Source organism: Dryobates pubescens, chromosome 1 (assembly GCF_014839835.1).
Source record: "Dryobates pubescens isolate bDryPub1 chromosome 1, bDryPub1.pri, whole genome shotgun sequence".
In the NCBI taxonomy this organism is placed as follows: domain Eukaryota; kingdom Metazoa; phylum Chordata; class Aves; order Piciformes; family Picidae; genus Dryobates; species Dryobates pubescens.
Genome location: NC_071612.1, coordinates 33,508,202 through 33,519,085, shown reverse-complemented (window position 1 = coordinate 33,519,085; position 10,884 = coordinate 33,508,202). Strand labels below are relative to the sequence as shown.

The 10,884-nt window shown below is 43.8% G+C and overlaps 1 non-coding gene across 1 annotated transcript; it reads right to left on the bottom strand.

Annotated features, from left to right (window-relative positions):
• TRNASTOP-UCA (transfer RNA opal suppressor (anticodon UCA)) lies at positions 1 to 87 on the bottom strand. The gene has a single exon. It is a non-coding gene; the product is annotated as a tRNA-Sec (tRNA).
• Between the last annotated feature and the right edge of the window lie 10,797 nt (positions 88 to 10,884).

Here is a 10,884-nt window from a genome sequence, read left to right as displayed (position 1 = left end):
TGCCTGAAAGGTGGAATTGAACCACACTGTCAGTAGACAGCTACGGGTTTGAAGCCTGCACCCCAGACCACTGAGGGTCATCAGAGCATGGTATGAACACCAGCAGATTCAACTCAATCCACAACAGTCATGCCTTTGGTTTGAACAGGATTGGAAACAGTCAGGGAAGACAGCAGGCCTACAAGTTGTTGCTTCTGAAGTATAAACTAGTTCTTCCTTCACAGAAAGAGTAATTGGGCATTGGAATGTGCTGGCCAGGGAGGTGGTGGAGTCACCATCACTGGAGATGTTCAAAAAAAGATTGGATGTGGCACTTGGAGCCATGGTTTAGCTGTCAGGAGGTGTTAGGTTGGAATTGATGATCCCTGAGGTCTTTTTCAACCTGGTTGAGTCTATGATTTTTTTACTTCAGAGATTATTTTTTTTGCTATCCTTGCTGAAATATATAAATATAATTCTATCCATATAAAAGAAAAATAAAGACTTTACAATCCTGTTATTCCCCCTTGCTTGTGATCTCAAAGCCCTGCACACACTGATGAGTGGTGTTTCCAACAAGATTGAAAGTATTTCCTCTCATTTCCTCTGTGGGGACAAATTGAATTGCAGGGCAGGTATGTGACATTTCATATACACTTCTTCCACTTTCTAGCATCACAGGAGAGGTTAAGCCCAGGCTAGCAATTTTCCCTTCTGCAAAATGCTTCCTTTGACATTTTTCTTCCTCATTTAGATCATGAGAATAGAATAGAATTAACCAGGTTGGAAAAGACCTCAGATATCATCAAGTCCAACCTACCATCCAACACCATCTAATCAACTAAGCCATGGCACAAAGTGCCTCATCAAGGCTCTTTTTAAACACCTCCAGTGATGGTGACTCCACCACCTCCCTGGGCAGCACATTCCAATGGCCAATCTCTTTTTCTGGCAAGAACTTCTTCCTAACATCCAGCATAAACCTCCCCTGGCACAGCTTGAGACTGTGTCCTCTTGTTCTGCTGCTGGTTGCCTTGGAGAAGAGACCAACCCCCACCTGGCTACAACCTCCCTTTAGGGAGTTGTAGAGAGCAAGAAGGTCTCCCCTGAGTCTCCTCTCCTTCAGGCTAAGCAACCCCAGCTCCCTCAACCTCTCCTCACAGGGCTGTGCTCCAGACCCCTCCCCAGCTTTTTTGCCCTTCTCTGGACATGTTTCAGCAACTCCACATCTTTCCTAAACTGAGGAACCCAGAACTGGACACAGGACTCAAGATGTGGCCTAACTGGTGCTGAGGTTACGCCGTGCTTGGGGCAGAAGAAAAGACTCAAAAACAATACTTCCACTTCTTGACACATGTAAAGAGTTTCCATCATGGACATAATCAAACAGCACTTAACACAACAGGGTGATCCTGGGGTATGTTCTGCATGATACCCAGACAAAAACTTTGGCAGATTGAGGTACTCACCATATGCTTTGTGCTCCTTGAGATCAATCCTTACCCTTCTATCTAGGCCAGCTGAAAGGATGAAAACAATCTTAGCTGTAATGATGATCTTAACTGTAAAGATGAAAACAATAAGCATTGGAATTTACTGAAGTGATGCTTAGATGGGGAAATTGAAAAGACACATATGAAATTTTTAACTGTGATATAGCAGCGGAACTTTTTTTAGTATAAGGTATGCTCTTCATTAATTATTTTGTGTCCAAGAAGACATCTCAATCAATATGACCTTAATTATTGGAAATACTTTCATTTATCCTTTAAAAATTTCTCTTTATATTAATTAAACAATAATCTAATAATAAAATAATCATGCATCTAATTAATGTATATAAACATCTGAGGTGTCAAGAAGGAAGGGACAACCTCTTCAGAGAGTCAAACAGGGGGCTGCCAGGATGATTAAGGGACTGGAGCACTGCCCTGTGAGGAAAGGTTGAGAGACCTGGGGCTGCTTAGTCTGGAGAGGAGAAGACTGAGAGGGGATCTAATAAATGTCTATAAATACCTGAGGGCTGGGGGTCAGGAAAGAAGGGACATCCTCTGATCACTGTGCCTTGTGATAGGACAAGGGGCAATGGATGTAAACTGCAGCACAGGAGCTTCCACCTCAACATGAGGTAGAACTTTTTTACTGTAAAGGTCACAGAGCACTGGAACAGGCTGCCCAGGGAGGTTGTGGAGTCTCCTTCTCTGGAGACTTTTTAAGACTCATCTGGATGCATTCCTGTGTGACCTGTGCTGGATTCTATGGTTCTGCTCTGGCAGGTGGGTTGGACTTGGTGATCTCTGGAGGTCTCTTCCAACCCCTGACATCCTGTGATCCATGTATAAATGCAAATATTTGAGGTATGTAGCCAGAATACAATACCAGTGCAGATCAAATGTCTGTGCAATTTTAAACATATGTGTTATTTTCATTATGTGAAGATTGAAAAACTAAAAGTTGAAGCGGGGGCGTGTGGGGGTGTGTGGAACTAGCTTTTGAGTGAACCAGTCCCTAAGCGGGTTCATCATACAGCTACAGGAATGCTAATATGAGCAAAAAGAAGGGAAGGGCTGGCACCTTGAAGGAGCAGCTCCACATTGTGCCCACTGAACGATGGTGGAAATGAGATCTCTGTAAGCAAAGGCGGCTGTGCTCCAAAACTCCTCAGCCACTAACTTGCTGCAAGGTTGCACCTGGATCCCTTTGGGAGGTGAACTTCTTTGGAGATGCACCATTCAGCAAGAGATGCTAGCACAGTAAACAAGAAAGCAATGAAAATCTTCCAGCCTTATGCAGTGCTCACTGCTCTGAGTGCCTAAGCAACTTTTCATCTTTAGGTTTGTCCAGCTATGGTGCTTTGAGCCTGGCAATAATCATTGCGTGTGTTTAAAAGCTCTATCATACAGACTTGCTGGTTGAAGAGCAGGAGAAATGGCCAGTGCCAGCCTTATTTCAGCTCTCTGTAATCAGCTTCAAGATACTTGCTGGGCTTTCCCATCTTACATACTGGTGAGAGGTTTTCCTTTCCCAGGATTATACTACTTCCAGATCTGAACCATGAAAACCACATGAGGATTTTAGCTTCTCCAAATATACAAGATAGACAGAAAGAATGAGTAGAGAGTCTTTGCTCTCAGGAGTAGTGGCACTTGCATAATTTTTGAGCAGGGCTTCCTTGATGGGACAAACATAAGGCAAGCAGCAGAGGGCAATGCAACACGCACACCAGCTGGGACAGCAGAGCTCAGACAGAGCTGGCTCATAACTTGGTTTGAGTGAGACAAAGGGAGGTCTGCTTTTATAAAAGCAACAGTTCCCCCCAGCCTGCAGACTCCAGTTTTCTTTCCGCATCTATGGGGAGCTCACACGTCATAGAAGGCTGAGATACAGAGAAACATGACCTTGGCTCTGGGTAGACAAGAGAGAGTGCAGAAAATGCAAATATCTGTTTATTATAAGTGTCTTTATATTTGTGTTACTTGTACAAATGCAGTCTGCTTTATTTTTCAGCTGTTCACTCAAGTATGCCTTGGACTCCGAAGATGTTTTTCATGTAAGACAACACAGATCTGTGCTGTTTCATGTTCCAAGTGTCCAGCTTGGGGCAAGTAGATCTCATTTATTAGAGGGATAGAAAGACACATTTCTAAAAATCATCATTACAGCACAGAACTATTTTGAGGGTCAATTTGTTTGAATGAATCTTGAAGTTCAAGGGCAAATTCTCTTCTATTGCTACAATGAGGTTGATATTTTACAGACCTAGGGCTAGTTATCATCAGCCTTTTTCCCAAGGACGCAAAGAAAGGTGAGGTAGGAGGTTTCTGCCACCTTGTGTTTCCCACAACATTGGACCTGATGATCTCTGGAGGTCCCTTCCAACTCTTAACATTCTGTGATTCTGTGATGTGATGACTAGGCAATCTGGAAATACCAGAAGTCATTCATAGAATCACAGAAATAGAATAGAATAGAATAGAATAGACCAGACCAGGTTGGAAGAGACCTTCGAGATCATTGTGTCCAACCTGTCACCCAGCACCATCTAATCAACTAAACCATGGCACTAAGCATTTACTTTGGTTGGAACAGACCTGCAAGATCATCAACTCAAACCATTGACCTAACACCATCATGGCCACTAAATCACCTCCCAAAGTGCCATGTCCTCCCATTTCTTGAACACCTCCAGGTCTTGGCTTCTGCAAAGGCCTCATCTCCCAGCTGATTTTTTGGCCTCCCTAAGTGATGTTCACTGCACACCAATTTACCAATGACCAATGGATTTGCATAAGCCTTAAGCCCTTAGACAGATTCCAAGAGGATGTGCTTCCTTAGAATAGAATAGAATTAACCAGGTTGGAAGAGACCTTTGAGATCATCGAGTCCAACCTATCATCCAACACCATCTAATCAACTAAACCATGGCACCAAGTGCCCCATCAAGTCTGTGGGCAGAAGATACAACTGAGCAGTGATATATTTCCCATGACTAAAACATTTAATTAATTACTTAAATTCTGCGTCTTGAGACTCAGCAACAGGAAAGATTAGTAACAACAAGCAGAAAGTTAAGTGGCATTTAGCATGTCAAATTAAAGGGACTACCAGAGGGTGAACTTTCCAAACAAATTGGTTTAAAAGGTCTTTTTTTTTTTCCCTGTGAACAAGAAAACATCTCTCTGGAACAGAAAGCACGGTACAGACCTTCAGACTGCCTGAAAACTGCTGAAAAGGGCAGTTCTGGCTGTGACAGGTTTTGAGCAGGAAAAAAAAATAATCAGGGAGGTTTATTCCTACTGAGAAGGCACTGAATCCACTCCTATGAGGACAGACTGAGGGAGTTGGGGCTGTTCAGTCTGGAGAAGAGAAGGCTCCAAAGAGACCTAATTGTGGCCCTCTAGTATCTTAAGGGAGCTACAAGAAAGCTGGGGAGGGACTTTTTAGGGTGTCAGGGAGTGATAGGACTGGGGGGAATGGAAACAAAGTAGAAATGGATAGATTCATATTGGATGTTAGGAAGAGGATGGTGAGACACTGGCACAGGTTGCCCAGGAGATGGTGGAAGCCTCATCCCTGGAGGTTTTTTAAGGCCAGGTTGGATGTGGCTCTGAGCAACCTGCTGTAGTGTGAGGTGTCCCTGCCCATGGCAGAGGGGTTGGAACTGGATGATCCTTGAGGTCCCTTCCAACACTAACAATTCTATGATTCTATGAATATTGAATGTTAAAAAGTTCACAATTCTCAAAGGCTTTTCTGAAGGCCTAATAAAAAGCTTCAGCCTCTGCCCTAATTTCAGTGCTGCCTGCAAGAATGGCCAGAATTCATTTAGCAGTCTGTTCAATAACTGCTCCCATTCAGGAAAGCTTTTGTTGCTGATCCAAGATTACCTTATCTTGGGTGGCAAATAAATAAATAAATAAATAAATAAATAAATAAATAAAAATCTGCATTTTAAAAATGATTCTGCCTCCCAGGACTTCAAAGAGTTTCCTTCTGTCTGTGACTAATGTTAGCTAAAACACACACGAAGATGTTCTTCTATCACAAACAACAAATAATTCAAAGACGGTTCTTACATGAAATGTCTTGCCTGGATACAATAAGAACAACAACAGCAAATCACATTGCTCCATGCTGATGTGACACCATTGTACCTTCTTTGTCTGCGGAGTCTAGACAGTAAAATTTGTGTTATGTCCCATTTTTCTTAGGGAAAAAAGCCAAACAACCATAAACATTCAGGTTGGAAGAGACCCTCAGGATCACCAAGTCCAACCATTAACCCTATTCTACAAGGTTCACCCCAAACCATAACTCCAAGCACCACATCCAAACCACCTTTAAACACATTCAGGCTTGGGGACTCAACCACCTCCCTGGGCAGCACATTCCAATGCCTGACCACTCTTGCCATGAAAAAATGTTTCCTAATATCCAGTCTAAACCTACCCAGTGTCAGCTTGAGGCCATTCCCTCTTGTTCTATCACTAATTACCTGTGAGAAGAGGCCAGCAGCAGCCTCTCCACATTCTCCTTTCAGGTAGTTGTAGAGAGCAATGAGGTCTCCCCTCAGCCTCAGAGAAAATCTTTATTACAGCTTCTTAATATATGCCTCCCACCTGCAAATCTGGGGATACTATTAAATTCTGAGGACCAGAAGAGCACTCATTTGCATCTGAATACCAAATACCTTTTATGATCATTGCCATCCTGGAATGGGAAGCACAGGATTTCAGGGCTCTAGTTCAGGAATGGCAAGAAGGCAGAGCAAACTGTATGTCCCAGGACAAGGTCCTTTCAGGTAGTTCTAGATAGCCATGAGGTCTTCCCTTGGCCTCCTCTTATGGATGTAGCTGTAGCCTGTGACAGTCTGTTCACAGCTGCAAAAACATTGAGCTATTTATAAACATATCTGGGTTAAGCAATTGCCATTAGAGTGTTTTTATTCATTTAAATGAATTTAGCTTTTTTTGCACACTCCAGATGATGTATTATGCAGGATGACAATTAAACAATAATAATGACATTTGCATACAGAAAATGCTACATTTCAGTACCTGCTCCACATATTAGCAATTCTTAATTTGCTTCTTGCTGCACCAACAGACAGAAAGATCAAGAAGCTCCCTAGCTGGCCAGATGACAACCACCTCAGCTCCCAAGGAGCTGCTTAGACAGATTCTCAGCCAGCCCTGCTGGAGGAGGCTGAACAAACCAAGTACACACAAATCCAGAATGCTCCTAACATGCACCTAAAGTGGCAGCATAAATCCATCCCTCCCTCTTTCACGACTCAGTGCAACAGATCCTTATATGAGCAAAGGTTCTTCGTTCCATCTCTACTCACTTCCATGCATGCAGGTGCAAAGCACAGCCCAAGAAAAAGCATCAGGCTTCGGGAGCTGTCAGTCCAGTCTCACTCCACTGCTTTGAGAATTCTCTGAGCTTCAATAAATAAATAAATTGGGGGTGGGTGTTAAAAGAAAAATGGAAAAAAATACATAAATGGCTGACACTCGGTTTAAACAGGCCTGGTTTGCCTTCCTCTCAAGCAATGAATCAGCAGAGGTGACTCACTAAGAGAACCCAAAGCGTGATTTCTCCTTCACATGAGAGGCTGCAGGAGCCATCCATGCTCTAAAGTAGGGGGAAACTTAGCCTGCAGTTTAATAATCCATTTCCACAATGCTGAGTCAAAACTGCTGGGTAGTGCAAAGGGATTTTTAAGGAAAGCCAGAGCTGCCCTCATATCTGGCTAACACAGTAAGAGTGTATAAATAGTTGCACTTGGCAGATAGTTTGTGTCAACACAATATTGCACTTGCCAGCATCTGGGTAGCAAGTGTTGGACGAAAGAGAGCAACTGAGTGGCTGCTACCAGAATCTGATGCTGCCATCTACGAAGTGAGTGCTCTGGGTGGTGCTATTCAAAACCACCACACCTACAGGGGTGCCCAGGGCAAGAGTTTATTGATCACCAAGACCGTATGAGAAGAAAGAACTTAATGTCCCTTCTGACTGATTCTGTGGTACTCTTTGTGCTCTGAGCTCTTGCTGACGGTCCCTAGGCTCTTTCCTTCACCTTCCTGAGGAACTCAGTACCACATCTGATGGAGAAAGTTTCTAGCTAACCCCAAATTTCTTCTGTAGCTGAAAGCAGGCACGGGCACATCTAGAAGTCACAAACACACCTGTTAGCCAGGGCAAGATGCTTCCCAGTGCTGGCTCTCCCTACAAGCCTGAATCTGATCTTGCAAACACCAGAGGCAAAGGAGCAGCCATCTGGGATACAAGAGACTGCAGAGAAACGGGGAGAACAGGGGGAGGGAGGGGAAGTATTTTTAAAAACTCATCTACCAAACCAAATATCTCCAACTTCCAACTCCACCCTCTCCACACAACTCCTACTCTTTTCTTCTGCTTCCCATTTATCACAGGGAACGCTTCATCGGGAACCTCATATCAGCATATCCTTGTCTATTTCTAGGTTGTTTGAAGTTTGTATTTGCTCAGCAGGGAAGTGTAGATGGCTGTTCCAATTCCCCACCACAATTTGTCTTCAAGAAAAAAAAAAATTTAAAAAATTGTGGCTGAATGTATTTTTATTTAATTTTTTTGCAATTTTAGAGGACTGGCAGGGGGGCTCTGGTTGCATAAGGACTTTTCTATTGCTCTGAGCCTAAAGATTATGTTATAAGAAGTGTACAACTAAGAAACACAGAATCACAGAATCAGTAAGGTTGGAAAAGACCTCAGAGATCATCAAGTCCAACCTGTCACCCAAGACCTCATGACAACTAAACCATGGTACCAAGTGTCACATCCAGTCCCCTCTTGAACACCTCCAGGGATGGGACTCCACCCCCCTGGGCAGCACATTCCAATGGCTAACAGCTCTCTCTGTGAAGAGCTTTCTCCTCATCTCCAGCCTAAACTTCCCCCGGTGCAGCTTGAGACTGTGTCGTCTTGTTCTGGTGCTGGTTGCCTGGGAGAAGAGACCAACCCCCTCCTGGCCACAACCTCCCTTCAGGTAGTTGTAGAGAGCAAGAAGGTCTACCCTGAGCCTCCTCCAAAAAAACCCCCACCAACAGCTCAAGAGGAGAAGACTCAGGGGTGACCTTATTGCTCTCTACAACTACCTGAAGAGAGGTTGTAGCCAGGTGGGGGCTGGTCTCTTCTCCCAGGCAACCAGCACCAGAACAAGAGGACACAGTCTGAAGCTGCTCCAGGGGAGGTTTAGGCTGGATGTTAGGAAGAAGTTCTATACAGAGAGAGTGATTGCCCATTGGAATGGGCTGCCCGGGGAGGTGGTAGAGTCACCATCATTGGAGGTGTTCAGGAGGAGACTTGATGGGGTGCTTGGTGCCGTGGGTTAGTTGTTTAGGTGGGTTGGATTGGTTGATGGGTTGGACATGATAATCTTGAAGGTCTTTTCCAACCTGGTCTATTCTATTCTATTCTAAAAAAAAAAACCAAAAAAAAACCAAAACCAACCAGCCAGCAAACAAACCCCAAACAAACCTGAAAAACATATGCAAAGTAGTTTTCATTTGCTGTTTCTTCCACTCTGGTAGTGATGTACCTGCAGCTCAATTTGGCAGACTTGCAGCTTTCACACATTTTTCGCTGGCGTCGTTTGGATTGCAGAGAACTGTTCCCTTCCCTGCTTTTATGTTGCTTAATCCAGCTCCTCACAAGCACATTCAGGATATGGGGGATATTAAATTACCTTTTTTTTTTTTTTTTTCTGCACAGCAGGAGCTCAGTTTTTAAATCGGTATATATGCGGTGCTTCTGCCAACTCCCTCTTACTGGACATAAAACTAACCAAACAAAATCAAAATCAAGTGCATTGAGCTACCCAAACAGATCATAATTTATCTTTTTTTCCTCTAAATATGTCTCTCTTATGCAACTGCCTTCCTCATTCAATTTAAGAAGGACATTGAGACACTTGAATGTGTCCAGAGAAGAGCAATGAGGCTGGGGAGAGGTCTGGAGCACAGCACTGTGAGGAGAGGGTGAGGGAGCCGGGGTTGCTTAGCCTGGAGGAGGTTCAGAGGAGACCTTCTTGCTCTCTACAACTACCTGAAGGGAGGTTGTAGACAGGTGAGGGTTGGCCTCTTCTCCCCAGCAACCAGCACCAGAATGAGAGGACACAGTCTCAAGCTGCATGAGGAGAAGTTTAGGTTGGAGGTGAGGAGAAAGTTCTTCACAGAGAGTTGTTGGCCCTTGGAATGTGCTGCCCAGGGAGGTGGTGGAGTCACCGTCCCTGAAGGTGTTCAGAAAAGGATTGGATGTGGCACTTGGAGCCATGGTTTAGTTAGTCATGAGGTGTTATGTATTAGGTAATAGGTTGGACTTGGTGATCTCTGAGGTCTTTTCCAACCTTATTGATTCTTTGATTCTCTGATTCTCTGATTCAGGATAACTTTGCTTTTTAGCTTCCTGTGTTTTCTACCAGCTTCTTCCATCTTAAAAAAACCCCAAAAACAAAACAAACAAACAAACAAAACCCCAAACAACCCACAGGCTTCAAGTTGCTTCTCTGTTACATGGGGAGGGGAAAAAAAAATATATATTTCCAAGTTAAATTTTATTCACTTGTTTTCATTTAATTTTGTGGACATAGTTTTAAATAGAAAATGAGTCTTTGCTGTTCCATCATTTAGAGGAAACTGCAAAGAAAAATGTTGTGCTTCAACAATTCCACTGACAACAACTCAAAAGTTGTGAAGAGGGCTTGTAAAGCCATTCAACTCCCTTCCCATGACAAAATATGGGTTTATTGGTTTGAAAATGAAAACTTACATGTAAGTTGGTCTTGGATGCTATTTAAACTCTGCTTGTTTGCAATTTTCATGGCTTTCCATGGTTTGTGCTTGAAATCTCAGAATACAGAATTAACCAGGTTAGAAAAGACCTGAGAGATCATCAACTCCAACCTAACATCCAGCTCCATCTAATCAACTGAACCATGGCACCAAGTGCCTCATCCAGTCTCTTCTTAAACACCTCCAGCGATGGTGACTCCACCACCGCCCTGGGCAGCACATTCCAATGGTCAATCTCTCTTTCTGGGAAGAATTTCTTCCTAACATCCAGCATAAACCTCCCCTGGTGCAGCTTGAGATTGTGTCCTCTTGTTCTGGTGCTGGTTGCCTGGGAGAAGAGACCAACCCCCACCTGGCTACAACCTCCCTTCTGGTAGCTGTAGACAGCAATAAGGTCTTCCCTGAGCCTCCTCTTCTCCAGGCTAAGCAACCCAAGCTCTCTCAGCCTCTCCTCATATAGGGTCTCTCATAAATGCACTCTGTAAAACATTAATCATTTACATCCAACTGCACATTGTTGCTATGTCTCCTCAAGTTCTTAGGTGTCCCTGAGTTTCAGCCATCCACCAAT